This window comes from Triticum aestivum, chromosome 2B, assembly GCF_018294505.1.
Source record: "Triticum aestivum cultivar Chinese Spring chromosome 2B, IWGSC CS RefSeq v2.1, whole genome shotgun sequence".
NCBI lineage: Eukaryota > Viridiplantae > Streptophyta > Magnoliopsida > Poales > Poaceae > Triticum > Triticum aestivum.
In genome coordinates this window covers 72,683,457-72,688,781 of record NC_057798.1, presented here as the reverse complement: position 1 = coordinate 72,688,781, position 5,325 = coordinate 72,683,457, and positions in this window count along the sequence as shown.

Sequence of the window (5,325 nt, the reverse complement as noted above, 5' to 3'; positions counted from 1 at the left end):
TGTTCATTTAACTGCAGTTGCCATGTCGCTGAACTACAGTTGCCATGTCGGACAACTACAGTTGTCATGGTTGCTCAACTGCAGTTGCCATGTATGGTCTGGTCTACTGCAGTTGCCATGATTTCAAAACTTTAGAAGTTGTCACCTACTAACACTAGGCAGTTCAGAGAGTTGCCATGTGCTCACAAGCACGCTAGGGCAGTTGCCATCTGCTTACGTGCACGCTAGGGCGGTTGCCATGTACCATGCAAAAACACATGGCAACTCGGGTAAAAGAGAGTTGCCATCTGCTTACGTGCACACTAGGCAGTTGCCGTGTACCCTGCAAAACACATGGCAACTGACATGTTCGGGTAAAAAAAAGAGTTGCCATCTGCTTACAAGCACACTAGGGCAGTTGTCATGTACACTGCAAAACACATGGCAACTAGCAGCTTGGGTGTGGGAGAGAAGACGAGAATGTGGGCGAGATGGCAAATGCCCACACACCAGCCCTTGTGCGTGAGTGTGAAAACTGGCGTGTGGGCGAACTGCTAAACGTCCACACACTGGCCCCTCTGTGTGGTGAAACGGATGTGTGGGCGACCGGGTGAATGCCCACACACCAACCCAGTCCTACGTGCCACCAAACATGCCAAGATTCGTGCACCCACAAACAGACGCGGATCCAAGCATGTGGGCGAGATGCAAACGCACACACGTGTGGGCGTTAGTATTTCCGAAGAATAAACACCAGAGGAAAAAACAAAAGCTTGCATGTCGGAGAACCCAGTTAAGCAACAGTTGCTTGGACTCAACCTGCACTGGCCAGTATTCTTTTCTTCTTCACAATTAGGCGTGACTGATGTTTTCTTCTGATCCTTGTCGGTAAACTTCTTCCTGATACAATATCTAAAGATATTGCTTAAGATGTAACCCCACTATGAAAGACATGGTATGTAAATAAGAAATCAAACACATTAAGCTACGGAAGATTGGTGGCCAACCAGCATGGCCACGTGGCGCATGCTGATTGGCCATGGCAAAAAACTTTTTGGTTTTCTGGAAGATTAGACTAAGAAACTTTTTGATTTTTTTGGAAGTTGAAATTGAGAGCCTTTTTTCTTTTGAGAAAAGTTTTTTTGAGATGATTTTTTAAAGATGAAAGTAAGAATTTTGTTTCTTTTTCACTTTAAGAATGTTTTTAGGCTTTTTCTTTTTATTTTTGAGATTGATGTGATGTTCATGTGTTGTGAGAAAGTTTTTTTTTATTTTGAGATGAAATTAAGGTTTTTCCCTTGAAAGGGAGAAATACACGCACATCTTCTTCCCAAGAGGCCCGCAATGGCGGGCCCCAACCACTAGTTATTTAGCAAAGCTTTCAAAGATTGCCTGAGCCATATTAATTACCGCTGAAATAGATGTATCTAGACCAGCACACACACACCCAAGTCACACAACAAGAAGTACAAAGGTCTGCTGAAGGCACAACTCAACAAGCCCAGAAAACATAAAAAAGAGGAGGCTGAAGCCGAAGAACATGTCCGGCAACTAATCTGGCTCCGGAGGTGGCGAAGGGAGCGGCGGCGACAGACGGACGGCCATCAAGCGAAGGTCGGCGATGAAGGCGGAGATGGCGTCCCGGTCCTGACGGAGGCTAAGCGGCCGCTAAAGCTGCAAGTAACCAGACAATTTGAGGAGAGCGTCAATAGCCCATCGAAGAAGGATGCGCTGAATCACAAGTTTATTGCGAATCGTCCAGAGGGTCCACGCAAGTGCCCCAATCTCAAGCCACCTAATGTGGCGAGAGGGCAGGGGAGAGTTCTAGAGTTCGGCAAAGATGCCGGGGAAGTTGGTGTGGCACCAATTACCCCCCCACCACTAGTAGAAAACAGGGCATTTGTCCCGGTTGGTGAGGACCTTTTGTCCCGGTTCTTGAACCGGGACTAAAGGGTCATTACTAATGCCTCCCCCCTTTAGTCCCGGTTCTTACATGAACCGGGACAGATGGGCCTCCACCTGGCCACTTCGAGCAGCCCAGGCAATGGGGCCTTTGGTCCCGGTTGGTGACATGAACCGGGACCAAAAGGCTTCCACGTGTCAGCAGCTGGCTGGAGCTGAGGTTCGTCTTTTTTTAAAAAAAGTGGCTGGTTTAGGGGTTTTGGGGGTTGATTTTAGGTTGTTATTAGCTAGCTAATAGAGAGAAGTGTCCTCTCTTATATCTTCGTCCTTGGTTTACCAACGCTACTTCTATGTTCATTTCACTCGCTGATATATAATAACTCATGCATGCTTGCATCATACATCATCATATATAATAACAAGTCCTACTAATCATGCATCATCATATAACTTCTACTCGTTATTAATAACAAGTCATATGATCATCATCCTCATAGTCATCGAACCCAACCCTACATAATTGTTCTTAGCACATGATCATCAGTATCAAGTAGGACCTAATTAAACACCCTTAAGGTAAAATAGCATAAAACAATATAGACCCTGACTCTCCATTATGAAGAATGGAGATCATCCTGTCTCCAATTCTTGTGCTTCGCCTCCTTTTGCTTCCAAGAAGCTCCTTACGACTGTTCATACATTTTTTTTCCATTCTTTGATTGTCATGTCTCGACTTCTTTTAGAAATCCTGTATGGACAGTTGAGATTCGTAGGACGACCTGGTTGTATGTTCAAAACATCAAGGCGACCGTGCGTATACATCAGATGAGGCACACAATCATTCGGGATTATCTGTTGAAAAACATATTAATAACTTCGTAGTTAGCAATGATGTACTAGTTTTAGAAGTATTTAAAAAGATGCAGAGATGTCGTAATAGTAAAAAATCTTACCAGGGTATCTCCATGGTAGTTACCGTAGTTCAACACGTGCACTAGTGACACGTATTGACCATAATGTTGAGGAGTTCGATTGTAGACATTGTAATTCTCAAGATCAGTACAAAATGCGATCAGATGATTTTTCTCCTTATAAGTTAATTCGGAGCCATCGGTGTAATGGATTTTGTCTACCACCTTTCGCACATTCTTGGAAGATTGAAAATAAGCTGTCAATGGAAATAAGATGTCAACTATTTTGAAATAAACAATATAAATTACTTAATAACTATGTTAAGCTCACATGGGGGAAGAATTGGAGGTGTATCCACAAGGACCCAAATGTCCATATTGTCTTGCTTGATTGTAGGATCACCAAGATCCATGGTCAAAACCATACATCTTGCAAAGTGCTTTCCAATTTTTGCAACCAAAATGGGTTACACTCTCAGCATTGTACAGCTTTACTTTAAAATCCACACCATGATGGGTCCTTAGGAGATTTTTTTAGGTTTCCATACTTTCATGGTCTTCAAAACCCATGATGAAAAATACACGTTAAAATAGTTGAAATCGTGCTTAATTACAAAAAAAACTATTATCATGGTTGCGTACCATATGAACATCAAAGGTCTCCTCGAGCTTAATGCTGAAGCGCCGATCTTCGTCCAGCTCAATGAACCCGTCGCACATACCTCGGTCGTCGTGGCACCAGTCGCACTCCCCCGGGCGGTTTTCGTCGTCCGAGTACGACATTTCCGGCCTAAGTTCATAATTCAAATATTAAACTTGTACAATTACATATATGTACTAAAAAACCTAAATTAGATCATTATTATTAATCATGGGTTGACTATCGATGATGGTACGTAACTCCTCCATTCATTCCCGAGTGCATTATTACACCAAATTGTCTAGCACACGGGAATGAAGGAGAAGCTACCCCCACGACGGCGTGGATGATGTAGGGGGCTCCTAGATTTCTGCATAGAGTGCTCTTTAATTTTAGCATTCAAAGTAGGAGTACTTTTCCAATATGAGCATTCAATAAGCAAAACCAAATCGTAAAATAAAGTAGTATTCAAATTAGCATGCATTCAATTATAACCAAAAGTACATCATCTCTTGTGTTCGTACATCATCGAATATTATCACTAATACTCCTCGAATACTATCATACATATATCATCGCTAATTAATACAGCTAGAACCGTAGCGCCCGACGGATATCGTCGCAGGCGGTGGACACCCAAAGATAAGGAACCATCACAGGATCATAGCTCCAGTGAGATCCCTGAAGAACCTGCCAGGTATTGTCGAACCTGCCCTCCAATGCAACCATGTAGCAATGGATGTGCTCGTCCTCCTCGCTAACACGGTGATGTACCACCTCCGCGGTGTCCGGAAGCCTCGGCACCGTCACTGGCCCACGCGACCGCCACCAAACAAGGATCGGGTCAACAAAGGGTTGCCTCCTCACCAACCTACGTCCCCCAGAAGGTAGCACCTCCCAATACCAGCCCGGTGGGGCCCAGTCCCGAACATGACCCTGATCAAGCAGGCCTCCACCGCCGAGTCGACGACGAGGAGGATGCGGGATAGGCATCGTCGACATCGATGCGGGAACTACTTCTATATATAGTTAAATAAAGTAGTTTTATTAATTAAATCAACTAGTTCAACTACTAAGCACTTACTATAAATAAATAAAGTAGTACTTACTAAAAACAAACTACTTCTATATATAGTAAAATAAAGTAGTTTATTAAATCAACTAGCTAGTTCAACTATATATGAAGCACTTACTATAAATAAAATAAAGTAGTACTTACTAAAAATAAACTAGTTTAACTATATAGTTCTATTATTTTTCTAACTAATTATATTAAACACTTTCTCTTCTTATTTTTTCCTTTTTCCTCTATTCTAAATATGAACATATTCATAAGTGACTTCTATCATTCACAATTTTCATATAAATACACAATATGAACATATACATAAATTGACAAAGAAAAAAATACTAAGAACAAAAAAATCATTAAAATTCTATGAACAAAATTACAACAGAAAAAAATCATAAAAATTCTATGAACAAAAAAAAAATCATAATATCATCAAAATTCTATGAACAGAACAAAATTACATAAATTCGATCCTTGCATATATTTGAACATACATATTCAACAATAATATTACCAAAAAAATCCATTAACAGAAAACAAATCTAACACAATATGAACAAATTAATTACACAATATGAAAAAAAATCTAACAGAAAAATCTATGAACTACACATCTAAATTACTACACATCTAACAAAAAATCTATGAACTACAAAAAAATCTAACAAAAAAAGCTAAAAAATCTAACAAAATCTAACTCAATTAACTACACATCTAAACTATACTACATGTCTAAACTAACTACTACTAACATCAAATTAAATTAGCAAAAAATTTGCTCACGGCGACGGTGTCGGGGACGACGATGGCGACGGCGAGGT